This window comes from Panthera leo, chromosome A3 (genome assembly GCF_018350215.1).
Source record: "Panthera leo isolate Ple1 chromosome A3, P.leo_Ple1_pat1.1, whole genome shotgun sequence".
In the NCBI taxonomy this organism is placed as follows: domain Eukaryota; kingdom Metazoa; phylum Chordata; class Mammalia; order Carnivora; family Felidae; genus Panthera; species Panthera leo.
Genome location: NC_056681.1, coordinates 20616083 through 20630205, shown reverse-complemented (window position 1 = coordinate 20630205; position 14123 = coordinate 20616083). Strand labels below are relative to the sequence as shown.

Genomic DNA, 14123 nt, shown 5'->3' with positions numbered 1-14123 from the left:
CCTCGGGCACGGGCACAGTCCCCCACCCCACACCGTGGCCCACAGCCCCTCAAAGAGTGGCGTGCAGGTACGAAAGCCCAGCTCCTGTGCCCGAAGCTGGGTGCGATCTAAGGGGTAATTACGTCCCAGAGCTGCCTGCAGGGTCAGGCTGAGGCTGAGACTTCACCAGAAATCACACCTTTGTGCCTTCCTTTTCTATCTCACTTCCTCCACACCCTTATGGGGGTCTCCCCAGAGCACCTACACTCAAACCTTCCGGGAGAGCCCAGCCTACGACAGCCTCAGTTTCTCATGTGTGCCTTGGGATCGGCCATGGCTTTTAACGCTTTGCTTTGACTGCGGATCCCTTTCTGTGCATCAGGTGCTGTGAGGAGTCCTGAAGGCGTAAGAGGCAACGAGGAGTGCTAGAGTCTGTGTGGAGTAGAGGCCCTGCAGCCCCTCTACTATTTCCAGCATCTTCTCTGCATGGGGAGCAGCCCCCTTCCCAGCCCCTTGGGATTCCACAGACGCAGCATGGAGCTCTGGCGTGCGTGGACAAAGCTTCCGGTCAGTCCTACAGCCTTACGGTGTAGTCCTTTGAGACCCCAAGTTTGCAGTGAGGTTCCCAGACACTGGCCCCCCCTCCCCCCAGGTTTCCTGATTATTGCTTTGAATCCGTGCCCAAGGATTTAACTCCTGTCGATCCAAAGACCACCAACTTTGGGGTGGAGCTTCGAGATCTGGTTTCCCAGGGGCGAATCGGTGGGGGCAGCCCCAGGGGCAGAGGAAGTTCCATTCAACGGAACGAATGTGCCTTGCTCACTCCGGACACTCGTGGCGGAAACTGGAGGAAATATGCAGAGGCTGAGTCGGTGTGGGCATTAAGTTGATCCACTTCCTTCTGTTGATGAAAATGGCCACAATGGCACCGATTCCTTTAGCACGTATGGAGGCCTTATTACGTGCCAGGTACTGCGCTCAGGGCATCTAATCGTCACGACAGCCCTGTGAACTGGGTTCTATTCTTATCCCCATTTGACAGATAAAGAGACTGAGGCTGAACTGTGTGTGCAAGGCCACACAGCCGATGAGTTGGAGTGGGGTTCGAAGCCGGGCGGTCTGATTCCCGACGCCCCCCCCCCCGCCCCCCCCCCCCCCCCCCCCCCCCCGCCGCCACTGCAGTAGCCGTGCCCCAGCGCGTCCTCAGACGCGCTCAGGAGATGGCCGCAGGCATGCATGCACGTGTGCGTGTGTGTGTGGGCCCGCTTGCCCACACGTGTGTGCAGGCCGAGGGCAGAGCACAAGCCGGGAGGGTGAGTCAGCTCTGTCTGCTGCCTGTGGGCTCTGTGACTGCAGTCGGGCAAGGCGCTGGCCTGTTCCGGCTCACTTTTATGTTTTTATTTAGAAGCTTCGATAGCAGAGCCGATGGCAGAAAATGTGCAGTAAAACGCGGGCGGCCGCTGGGTAATGGCCCCTGTAAAGTGTTAATTGCCTATTGAGACGGCAGACTTTGTCGATGGTGGGGATCTGAGCTATTGACAGCCCCTTATTTATTTCGGGCCCACAAAGCGGGGTCCTCCTCCACACAGGCTTCCAATCAGTCACGCTTCCCTGGGCCCGCCAAGGAGCGCCAGTCGATAAGTCCGCTTGCTGCCTTAACCCTTTGAGGCTGGCAGCGTGGGCGGTGGGACTGGCTTGGCCAAAGGCCTTGTCCCAAGGGGGCCTCCGTCCACGGTGGCCAGGAAGGAAAGCCCCCGGGGATAAGTGCTGATTCTGTGCCACTTATCCCACTGGGGGCCCAGTGGTGGGCTTTACTGATGCTTGTCAGTTTTCTCTGATGGCTTCCAACGTGGACAGGCGGGGGGTGGGGGGGGCGTCCCTCTGTACGGACGGGGCAGCCCAGGCTCAGACACGTCGAGGGAACTGCTGATTGTCGAAGCTAGAAACGCCGCAGAGCGTTACGAGCCGGACCGTGCTCCCTCCAAATCTGCATGTTGAAGTCTTAACCTCTAGTAGCTTACTTAGAGCTATTTGGAGACAGGGTCTGTACCAAGATGCTTAATGTCAAGTGAGGTGGTTAGGGGAGGTCCAACACGACCGCGTCCTTGTAAGAAGAGGCAGTTAGGACACAGAGGGGAGACCACGTGAAGAGACACAGAGAAGACAGCCGTCTGTAAACCAGGGAGAGAGGCCATAGGAGAAATCAACTCCGCTGACACCTTAATCTCAGACCTCTGGGCTTCGGAATCATGAGAACACCAACTTTCGTTGTCTGCCCAACTCCAGGTACTTTAATACAAATCCCAACTGGTTGGCCAAGCATACATATTGAGAACATCCCAGAGGAAGGGGTCCGAGACGGGCAGAGCCTGGACCCAGCAGAAGTTGTTGGGTGGCTTGACCGAGTGGTGGCAGCGGAGGCGAGGTGGGCAGACTTGAAACGGGCTTTGGAGACGTCACTGGCAGAACCTACGATGGACTGAGTGCGAAGGTGAACGGGAGGGCGTCGACAAGACTCTGGTCTGTGGCTTGAGCAACCCAGTCTTCACGGGAGCTGGTCACCAGGAGGGAAGACATGTTGGGTGGCAGATGGTCTCTTGCCTTCGAGGACTGTCCTCTGGAGAGGGCGACCTTACTGAATGAAGGTGGTTCGAATCTATTCATTCCCTTATCCACTCACGCGCACATACGAGTTTTACGTATGTAAAACGTACGTACGTATGTTCCCGTGAAGAAGTGGCTTCCCTGTCCCCTCACCCCTCAGCTCCTGGCCACCACGAATCTGTTTTCTGTCCCTAGAGATTTACCTGTTCTGGACATTTCGTATCAATGGAATCATGTACAACATGGCCTTTTGTGTCTGTCTTTTGCAATTACAATAATGTGTTTAAGACTCTTCAACATGACTGGGGCGCCTGGGTGGCTCGGTCGGTTAAGCGTCCAACTTCGGCTCAGGTCATGATCTCGCGGTATGTGGGTTCGAGCCCCGTGTTGGGCTCTGTGCGGACGGCTCGTAGCCTGGAGCCTGCTTTGGATCCTGTGTCTCCCTCTCTCTCTGTCCTTCTCCTGCTCGCGCTCTGTCTCTCTCTCTTTCAAAAGTAAATAAACATTAAAACAAATTTAAGACTCTTCAACATGACTTACAACATGTCCAGTGATGCATGTTGTACCCTATATCAATGTTATGTTCCTTTTTTATGGCTGAATACTATTCCACTGTATAGACCACATCTTGTTATCCATTCGTCACTCTTGGATATTTGGATTGCCTTAACCTTTTGGCTCTCATGAATAAAGCTGCTGCAGTGAACATTTGTGCACAGACTTCGGGTCGGGTATCTGTTTTCAATTCTTTTGGGGAGATTCCTGGGAGTGGAGCCACTGGTCATAGGCTAACTCTGTGTTTCACTTACTGAGAAACTTACGTAAGGCATATCGAAGATAACCGTTAACTCCCGTTTCAGAGAAGAGGAAACGGAGGCCTTCTGGCGGCCGTAACGGTCACCTGTCCATCGTCACCGCTCAACTCTTTGGCTCCCGCCCAAATAATCTCCCTGGTCCTTACAGCTCATCCATTTGATGCCTGGTAGAAATTTCTACCTGGATATTTCACGGTGCCCTGAATGCAGCGTGTCTGAAACTGAACCCATCGCTTCCTGTTTCCATGTCTGTGAATGACGCCCCCATCCCATCAGCCATCAGCCGGTCATCACCCTCGGCCTCTCAAGGATGGAGGCATTATTAACTGCAGGGGGCCGGGGGCACGTTATTAATCTCTCTATGCCTGGTCTCCTTGTCCAGCAAGTGGGAGGTGACCTCCCTGGGCCGTGTGAGGATCGAGGGAGATCTCTCTCTCTCTCCCTGACTCTCCGCCTGTCTGTCTGTCTCTCCCCCCTCACTCCTCCCCTCCTCCTTCTCTCTGTCTCTCCCTTAACAAGTATGGTGCACACTGTGAGCTCCGCACACGTCATCGTGAACAGGGACACTTTCTGGGTACGACGTGCTGGCATCCTGCGAAACTGGTGTGGCACCAAGTGCAATTCAGGGAACTGGGAGGAACAGCGTCAGCAACACCTGAGTTCTGTGGAGTCCGAGCACTGGCGGGTGAAGCCCGGGAACCGGCAAAAGTAACAGACGCCCGGGGGTGATTTTCATGCTCAGCCACGTTTGGAAACAACTGCATGCAGCTCATTACCTTCTGTTATTAACACACGCCTTAAAAGCATAGACTGGCAATTTCCATCCGACATGGATTTCACCATTTCTCTCCCCGAATCTAATAAGAGCATCAATCCGTGCGCCCTCAGATGGGTCTCCGTTTCTTCCCATACTTGTGTTGAACGTGGGCGGCCTCCTGTACCCGGTCCCCACGAAGTTGTCTGCTTTAAAGTTGTGTCTTTGCCGTCATGACTGAAAGCACGCTTCGTTCGCTCAGACGTGCCATCGGCTGTAATGCTGGGCACTTTGCAACTTACCTCACCCCGTCCTTTGGAAAGGGGGCTTGGTGCCGACCTGTGCTCGGTTCTTTTGTGCAGAGCCTGGATTCAGGAAGTGCTGGCGGTGGAGGGAGATGTTCACTAGTCTTTCGAGGAAACGAGTGTTCTGGGTGCAAGTGAGCTTGGAGAACATGGGGTTAAACAGAGTGACCCAGGTTCCTTTTCTGCAGGACTTCTCAGGGCCTTGAATGAGGTAACGGGCACTGGGTATCCCAAAGGGCCAATGAGCTGCAGCTTCAAGTGACCCAGGCTGGACAAGGAGGGAGGCTTCCCAGAAGGGAAAGTTTCTAGGTGGTTGGTTTCTGACCACCCTGGTCTGTTCGGTCAGAGGCAGAAGCAAAGCTGAGACGGAGCCTTCCTGAGGCCGTGTGCTGAGGGAGGGCGCGGCACTGAATAGTGGCAGCGGTACTGGGGGGTATTAGACATCGAGGATCCGCAGCTACCTGTTGATCCACTCTGGTCAATATCCATCCACATTTCCATGTCCCAGCTATCCGGCCCACCCTCTGGCTCTGAAAAGCACCACTTGGGCTTCTGGTCAAGGCCTGCCAGACCTTCTGATGACCTGGGCACTGGGGCTGTCACCATGTCGTCTGTCTCCAGTGCCACATCGATGCCTCAGTCATACCGTCCATCGAGTGGAGTTGTATGTGTCTCCGACCTCTCCCTTACGAGCCCCTGGAGCGCAAGTCCCGTGTCTTATTCCTCTCCCCCTTCCCACCCACCTCGCACGGTGGCAGGCACACCACCTGGGTCGGTCGGTGTGTGCCCGCTTGTTCCATCAAGCTACAGGATGCTGTTTCGTCGGAAGGGAAGAGAGAGGAAGCAGGGAGGAAGGAAGAACGCGCGCGAGACAAGGCAGCTGGTAAATCCTCGGGGGCTAGAGGGAGAGGGCTGCAAGCCCCTGGGACCGTGCTGCCATTTCTCTCCAGACTGTCACCGCTAGAGAGCACAGCGTCCCTAGGAAGGAGGTCTGCTCAGCCCAGGCACCGGCCCAGCCCAGCTCTGCTCAGCTCCCGCCCCCACCTTCCCCGGCGGCAACACCCCAGCGGGCAGTGGGGATTTGGATGAGGCTCAGCCCTGCCTCAGACACTTTGCAATCTTGGGCCTAATTAAAACACCACAGACGGTTTGAACCCCGCATTAAAATTTGATGAGGAATTGATCAGCCAAGCAAACAGGAAATTTAGCTGTGAGTGAAGGTAATGTTTGCTCAAATGTGTAATGAGGCCCACGGGGAATATTTGTGGGGACCTCAGTCATGTCTGGAGCCACTCCCGCCCTTCAGTTTCATCTTTCCCGTGTGCCTGTCCCCTCAAAGCACACCAGATGCTTCCAGAGGGAACAGAGAACTGGAAAAGTTTTGGCTTGACTTGATAATTTCCTTTGAAAACCCAAGGAAATCTAAAATCCCCCCCAGTGTGCTGGAACCACAGCGCAGGAGAGGGGCAGACTCAGGCGGGGGTCTTGGCTTCGCCATTTGCCAGCTGGGGTCCTTGGTTTGCAATAATCGATCTAGTAATCAGTCTCTGAGTACGTACCGTGTGCCAGCGACACTCTAGACCCTGGAGAGAGATTGGCATGCGAAATGGTCGTGGTCCCTGCCTCCACGGGGAGTGTGGTTGAGGGAGGCTACGAGCCCCCATTTCCCCATCTGCAAAATGGGGGTATTAGGATCTTATCACTGGGGCTGCTGGATGGATTAAATGAGAAAATATACACAAGACACAGAGGACAAGGCCTGCATATGTAATAAGTGTCAAATGAAGCTTCTACATCCTTCTTCCCCGCAGCCTGCATGTGTGGTCTTCTAAGGGTTTTAACTCATCTTCCTATTCAGTTTCCTGCAGGTGACCTGACATGATGCTCGCTCACTCGTGTGCTCACCGCTGGGGGGGGGGGGGGGGTGTAACCGAGGCCAAGGGTGAAGCAAGTCACATGACGGATATACTTGCGAGAATTGGGATTGGTTTAGAAGTTCTATGAGAAAGATCAAAGAGAAGGAATCCTTCGGTCATCTGGGGTAGGGGAATCTATTCCTGGGCTCATAAATAAGTTGGCTGTATTCTTTAAATTTCTAGGATAATCCCCTTTCCTTGGTTCTAAGGTGCGTGTTCCCTCCCTTCATAGATGTCAATGCCTCTGCATTCAGAATGTACCCTATAAAAAATGTCAGAAGACAAGTCCCAGCCACAGGTGGAAGAGTGGACTATGCCCGTCTCAGCATTGCTTTAACATTCTCTTAGAATAAATAGGTCATTAGAGTTTCAAAGATGGGAGGAGAGTCCGAGATGACCTGTTCCTATGTCCTGGAGAAGCACTACTTGGAAACGGAGACTATCTAACTAAAGCAATGACTGATTTCCGAGCGTAGCTTGAAGTTCCATTAAGATGGAATTCTATTCAGGGAAGAGCAGAAGTTTGAGTTTAACCAAATAGGAAGGGTAGGAAAACCCCTGGTTTTCTTCAACATGCTTCAGACGGTAATCGCTCCTGAGGTCCTTAGAACGGCCAGATTTGGGAGCATAGAGTTAGAGGAATTCTATGCTAATTCTAGAGCATAGAATTAGCATGTCACTTGGACGCTATGCCCAGTGGCTGGTGGCCAGAGAGATGCGTTCAGAAGGCCCTCGGGCACTGAAAATGATTATCTGTTACCTTGGTACTGTGGATTGGATATTTTTCATTTAACTTATAAATGTTTATTGCTGATCCCCTGGAAAGCTATGGATTTATATATATTTATTTTATACTTTGCTATCTAGTGAAATGCTATCATTAGCTTCTCAAATCCTATCACTTGTCTTACGTTTTCTAAATGTACAATAATAATGTTTGCAAACAATACCTGTTTTGATTCTTTCTTGTTAATAGTTAAACACTTAATTCCCATTTTTTAGCTGATTGCATTGGTAAGCACGTCCATCAAGATCAGCATATTCTGATTTTGCAATGCTTACTGAGTCAATTTTGTTCATTAGAACAGTGTAATTTTTCTACAGACTTTCTCCAAGGTCATTGGTATATCCCTGTACAGCATTTTCTCTATTAATTTTAAAATTTTAAACATGTTCATTTATTTTTGAGAAAGAGAGAGAGAGAGAGAAGAGAGAATGAGCAGGGGAGGGGCAGAGAGAGGGGCACAGAGAATCTGAAGTGGGCTACAAACTGATGCGAGGCTTGAACCTACAAACCATGAGATCATGACCTGAGCCGACGTTGGACACTTAACCGACTGAGCCACCCAGGCGCCCCAGTTTTAAAATCTCCTTCCTATCTGCTCTCATATCCCCTTTTCCATTCTTAAATTTGTGTAACCCAAGTGTTACTGTCTCGTGAGTATCAGATACCATTAAGAAAGAAAGTCCTTCTTGCTGCTAAGATCAATCAGAGTGGAATCTGAAGTCTTACTAATTTTCTTACGCTATGTCCCAGGGGTAAACACAATGTACACTTTGAAGTATAAAATACCAGTCCTTGGGGTGCCTGGGTGGCTCAGTTGGTCGAGCCATCCAACTCTTGGTTGTATCCGGGGATCGAGCCCCACGTTGGGCTCCGTGCTGAGTGAGGAGCCTGCTTGGGATTCTGTCTCTCTCTCCTTCTGCCCCATCCCCCCACTCACACACACTCTCTCTCTCTCAAAAATAAAATTTTTTAAAAATGTCCGTCCTTTATGCATATGCAATATGCATAAATAAAATTTTATTTCTACACAGTTACGACCTATTATATGTTGTCTTGTACCATGTTTTTTTTTCGTGTGTTCTTTAATGACTTCCTAATATTCTACAGTGTGGATGAACCATATGCTATTTATTCATTTCCCTGTTGTTTTACTGTCAGGTTCATCCATTTGCTTGCTGCCATAAGTCATTTTATGATGAATGTTTTTGTAAATAAATATTTGTTCACATTTCCAATTATTTCCTTAGGATGGAATCCTTAAGTGGGCATGAATAATTTCAGCATCTCTGATACGTATTGCCAAATCGCCCTTTAGGAATCTGGACTAATTTACACTCCCACCTGCAGTATAAGCGTGTCTAACTTGCTCCGCTGTCAATGGCACTGAATTTTCTTAATCTTCGGAAATGTAGTAGGTTACAAATGAAATCACATGGTGGTCTTAATTTGCGTTTCTTTGATCATGAGTGGGCTGCACCTTTTAACTCTTCTTTATTTGCCATTGATAGTTCTCTGTGAATCTTCTCCGTCTGCCCTCGGACCACATTTCTCTATTCTGCTTAAGGGGGATCCAGCCCTTAAGAAACCCCTAATGATATCAAATCTTTTTTTTTTTTATTTTTATTTAAAAAAATTTTTTTTAACGTTTATTTATTTTTGAGACAGAGAGAGACAGAGCATGAACAGGGGAGGGGCAGAGAGAGAGGGAGACACAGAATCTGAAACAGGCTCCAGGCTCTGAGCCGTCAGCCCAGAGCCCGACGCGGGGCTCGAACTCACGGACCGTGAGATCATGACCTGAGCCGAAGTCGGACGCTTAACTGACCGAGCCACCCAGGTGCCCCAATGATATCAAATCTTTATCACATATGTTGGAAATATTTTTCTTAATTTGTTGTTAATTTTCAAATTTCTATAGTTAGGCCCGCCAATTTTTTTAAAGCTTTAATGTTTTGCCTTTGGTCGTAGTGAGTTCAGACTTCTAACCTTAACCCACTAGCCTGCCCCTAGTCCTGCTTAGATGGTGGCCAGAAGAAAGAGGATCATTTGTTTTTGGCTTCCCACATGGGAAATGGTCCCCTGTAATTGCTCGCCAGCCAACGACGTGCACAAAGAGGAGAGACAGTTACCTCAGAGGAAACTAGAAAGGAGTAACAACGCCTGGGAAGGTGCTACCCTGGTCAAGGAAAGAGCTGGAACCAGCTTCATCCATCTGCATGGAACCAAGCTCTCCCCACCCCTTGGCCTGTCAAGGTTGCACTGGCCCCCTTGGTCTAGTGTCTCTGCCTTCTCAACATTCACTCTCCGACTCAAGGTCCTCCCCGTCACCTGGCTTTCTTCCCTTTCACTCTTGTCTGTTGTACGTGTTTCTATATCCTTGAACCTCAAGGAGGGTCAGAGTCTGAGCTCCCGTCTTACTGGAGGGTAGGGTCTCTGTTTATGTCTTCTAGACACAAGGACTTGCGTGTGGGCTCCTTTATTTATCTGGAAGGTGACCCCAGAAAGCACAAGGGAGGAAGTAGGGAAAGCAGGACAGAGAAGGATGAAAAGCCCCACAAATGGCATGTTAACGAGTGTACCGTTATAGCTGCGGGGGACTGGCGCTTGCAGGAGATGAGCACTCTCAAAGATTGCTAGAAAAAGTCACGAGGTGGAGAAGAAAGGACGCAAAAGCAAGCGGGGCCGCTGGGGTGTGCCGGTGGGAGCGTCTCCATCCGCTGCTGGAGGCAGGTCCCGTGGGCCGAGGGGACAAGGTCAGAAATGGGGGACTTAAGAATTTACATTCACGCGTGTTCCTGAAGTCACACATATTCCATGAGCCTTCTTCGTCAATTCTTTTTTTTTTTTTTCTTTTCTTCAGTATTATCCACTGTGGTCACCGTGTTATACATTAGATCCTCAGATGTTATTCGTCTTATCCCTGGAAGTTTGGATGCCTTTTACCAACCTCTCCCCATTTCCTCCACCTTCCAGCCCCGGGCAACCACCACTCCTTGTTTCTATGAGTTAGATTTTTAAAAAAAAATTATTATTATTATTATTATTATTATTTTAGATTCCACATACAAGAGCTATCATGCAGTATTTGTCTTTCCCTGCGTGGCTTATTTCATTTAACATGATGCCCTCTGGTTTCTTCCGTGTTGTCTCAGATAACAGGATTTCATTTTTTTTTTAAGGCTGAATAATATTCCATTGTGTGTATGTGTGTGTATTACATTTTCTTGACCCACTCATCTATTGACAGGCACTTGGGTTGTTTCCATATCTTGCCTTTTGTGCATAATTGCTGCCATGAACCGGGAGTGCAGAGATCGCTTCAAAATAATGATTTTGTTTCTCTTGGATATATACCCAGACGTGAGACTGCGGGATCATATGGTAGTTCTATTTTTAATTTCTTGAGGAGCCTTTAGACTGTTTTCCACACTCACTCCATTCTTTAATTTATACCAGATTAATACATTGCCATAAAAGCAGCTTCCAAATGCAATGACGATCGTAACAATCACTGCGAAATGTAATAGATCATTCTATTGACGATAAATTGTTTTCAGCCACATACTGATTTCCATTGTTACTGTTATCCTTACCCATGCCTCTTGCTAATGTTTAGGCTCTGGCTGATTGGCAGAATTGGTAGCTTGAAGTCCTGGGATAGACTTGGAAAGATTGCCCGAGTCCTGGCAATGAGTAGGCGCAGATGACTGATGTGAATAGTGTCTAGTTTTGTACCTCTATACATGTGAGCGAAGGGACCGTGATGGGAACTGCACGACATATTTTTGTCAGTGAAGGACCGCTTGACCCGCGTGGTATTTTTGGATGGCGGTTTTCCCACTGTTCAAAAGCCTTTGGCTTTTTCTTTGCCAACCTCTGTTGATGAGCCCATGCAACAAGATGCCTCTTGCGTCGCTGGGGCGCTCCAGTAGAGAGCATTCCGCATTGTGGTTTGGTTAATTGGTCGGGCAATAGATGATTTTCCACCAAGAGTCCCCGCCACGGTTTTGCTCTGCTTCTCAGCAAAGATTTAAGAGGTCAGTGGTTTCGAGACTTCTCCAAGGCATTGTTACTTTGACAAGATATACCAGGGTAATTGACTAGTCTGCACTTGGTATTATCATAAATAATTAAAACAAAGCTATGCTTATCAAAACAAATGCACTAAGCAGTGTGCCTGTTTTGCTGAATCCCATGTTCAAAGGGATTAGAAGATTTAGAAATTAACCAGGTCTGTCTTTAGACACTGCCCCCAAATGAGTGACTGAGTATTGATCTATGTCCTGGAGGAAATGACATCGTAAACAGCCACGGTTTAATGAGACATGGTAGGCAAATGGGGCAGCAAAACTGGGTTAGAATTCTGATCTTCTCTTTGTAAACGTGCCCTCAGGTAAGCTTGCGTGCTTGGGTTTCTGTGACCGCATTGATGAGATAGGCTAATCACACCCATCCTTCAGGAGAAGCGTAAAGGTGAAATGAGAGAATGTATGAGCAAACACTTTGTAAATTCAATAATGGTATGTAGATGCTACATGCTTCTGTTGTTAAACGTGATAGATAGCCCACTTCTCCTTTCCCCCTTCCTGGTTTCTCTCTAAAGCAGGGTTTCTCAGCCTCAGCACTAACACTTTGGGATGGATAACTCTTTGTTGTGGGGGATGCCCCGTGTACCGTAGAATATTCAGCAGCATCCCTGGTCTCCATTCACTAGATTCTTAGTGGCATCATCCAAGTCGTGACCACCCCCAATTTTTCTAGACGTGGCCATATGTCCTGGGAGTGGGGGAGGGGTGCAAATTAGGACTCGGTCGAGGTCCTCTGCTTTAAGGGCAGAGGAACAGCCAAAAGTTCCTGGAACTTCTTTGGACCTTGTTTCTTTACTAGTTGGTGGCATCTCTGGACGTTACAAGTGCCTGCGGTCGTTCTCTGCAATTCTCTTTCTTCCACTCCACGTTGCTGGGTGGATGTAACAGGCAGTTCAGGACAAGTTACACTGTGGTAACAAAGACCCCGCAAACCTCCGTGGCTCAAAATAGCAAGACTTTTATTTCTGGCTCTCTTCCACAGGTCTGCACTCGGGGATCCAGGCTGACGAGGAAGCCTCCATGGGACGATGGGACCTTGCCAGTCTGTGCCAAGGAGGAAGGAAAAACATGGTACATCATGAACCCGTGCCCACAGCTTCTATTCAGAGGTGACACTGGTTACTGCAGTCCACGTTGCATTGGCCATGGGAAGTCAAATGGCCATTCTTGGTTTCAATAAGGCAGGGTTATTTAATCCTCTTCCAGGGAGGGGTAGCACGGGTCACCTGGCCATATCCAACCTACGTGGGACAAGGACATAGAATTCTTCCTTCGGGAGGGCAGTGACTGTTGTGAAGAATAACACAATCTACCCCAGTGGGTAAGCTGGTCACGGAGGTCCTTTGTGTCCTACAGATATTGCCACTTTTCCCCCCTATTCTCTTTGATTTTCTTTCTATTTTATTATTTTATTTTTATTTTCCGAAATATAATGTATTGTCAGGTTGGCTAACATACAGCGTATACAGGGTGCTCTTGGTTTGGGGGGTAGATTCCCGTGGTTCCTCGCTTCCATACAGCACCCAGTGCTCATCCCAACAAGTGTCCCCCTCAATGCCCATCACCCATTTTCTCCTCTCCCCTGCCCTCCCGTCCCCCCACCCCATCAACATTCGGTTTGTTCTCTGTATTTAAGAGTCTCTTATGGTTTGCCTCCCTCCCTCTCTGTTTGTGACTCTTTTTCCCCCTTCCCCTCCCCCATGGTCTTCTGTTAAGTTTCTCAAGATCCACATGAGTGAAAACATAGGATAGCTGTCCTTCTCTGACTGACTTATTTCACTTAGCATAATACCCCCCAATTCCATCGACGTTGCTGCAAATGGCAGGATGTCGTTCTTTCTCATTGCCAAGGAGTATTGCATTGTATATATAAGCCACATCTTCTTTATCAATTCATCTCTTTGACTCTCCACTCCCGTGTACTAGCCTGAGGGGGCTAAGTTGTCATGATTCAAATTCTGCTCTGGGCCTCTTGGACATTTCTTCTGGCCTTACTAGACCTCCGTGTTGGGGTGTTAGGCACATGCAAAGCTGGTAATCAAGGGCCACTTTGATCCTTCTTTGCTTTGGCTCACATTGATGGCTCCCCTGGGAACTTCACTGAGGAAGCCTTCTAAAGGTTTCAAGCACCGAGGTGGCGAAATCGATCTGCAATCTACATAGTGTCACCACGGGCTTGGCTGAAAAGCCAAACAGTCGGTTAGTCATATACTTGGTGTGGTAATAGCGTAACAGTCACCTGGTCGGGCTGACTTTGTCACTTAACTGATGGAGACTGTCCTCTGCTGAACTATCCGGCATAACCTGCCTCCCTGGTGGCCCAGATGGACCACGCCAGAAATCCTGTCACTCTAGTAGTCGGTGTGTGGCAGCGAACCTCACAGTGGGGGTGAGGGTCACACCTGCATGACGGTCCTACACCTGGATGCACACGCGAAACTGACTCTCCCCCAAGACAAAGTGTTGGTTGGACACTGGGGCAAACAGTCGCGTTTCACAATTTACCACTTTCCCGTCTATAGTCTTCCCTGGAAGTGCTGCTTCTGCCCCGTCGACCTGGAGAACTCCTATTCATCCTTCAAGAGCCCACTCAGATGTGAACTCTGTGGCCTTTCTCTGACTGCCCCTCCCCAGGATAGAGCTGTTTGCTTCACCTTCTGTGTTGATATAATCACGCCGTCCTCTACTGGTCTGTGAATTCGCGAAGGCCCTCGTTGTATCCCGGGAACCCACCAGTTTGCCTGGCATGGGGTACGCACGTGGGGATGTGGTTGCTTCACTGAACAGCTTACTCTAACTCCTACCATGACTGTAAGCAAGACGGGAAATGGAGATTTAGAGATTTATTCACTTGTTCCGGGTCTCACAGACGACA

The 14123-nt window shown here is 49.3% G+C and overlaps 1 long non-coding RNA gene across 2 annotated transcripts in view; it reads left to right on the top strand.

Moving 5' to 3' along the window:
* The first annotated feature begins 381 nt into the window (after positions 1–381).
* Positions 382–14123, top strand: part of LOC122215545 — a 35194-nt gene continuing 21452 nt past the window's right edge. The window contains exons 1-3 of one of the 2 annotated variants that reach the window (XR_006200440.1): positions 382–546; positions 12231–12319; positions 13771–13999. This is a non-coding gene — a long non-coding RNA (uncharacterized LOC122215545). The remainder of the gene's footprint in view (positions 547–12230; positions 12320–13770; positions 14000–14123) is intronic. The other variant, XR_006200441.1, reaches the window with a different exon arrangement.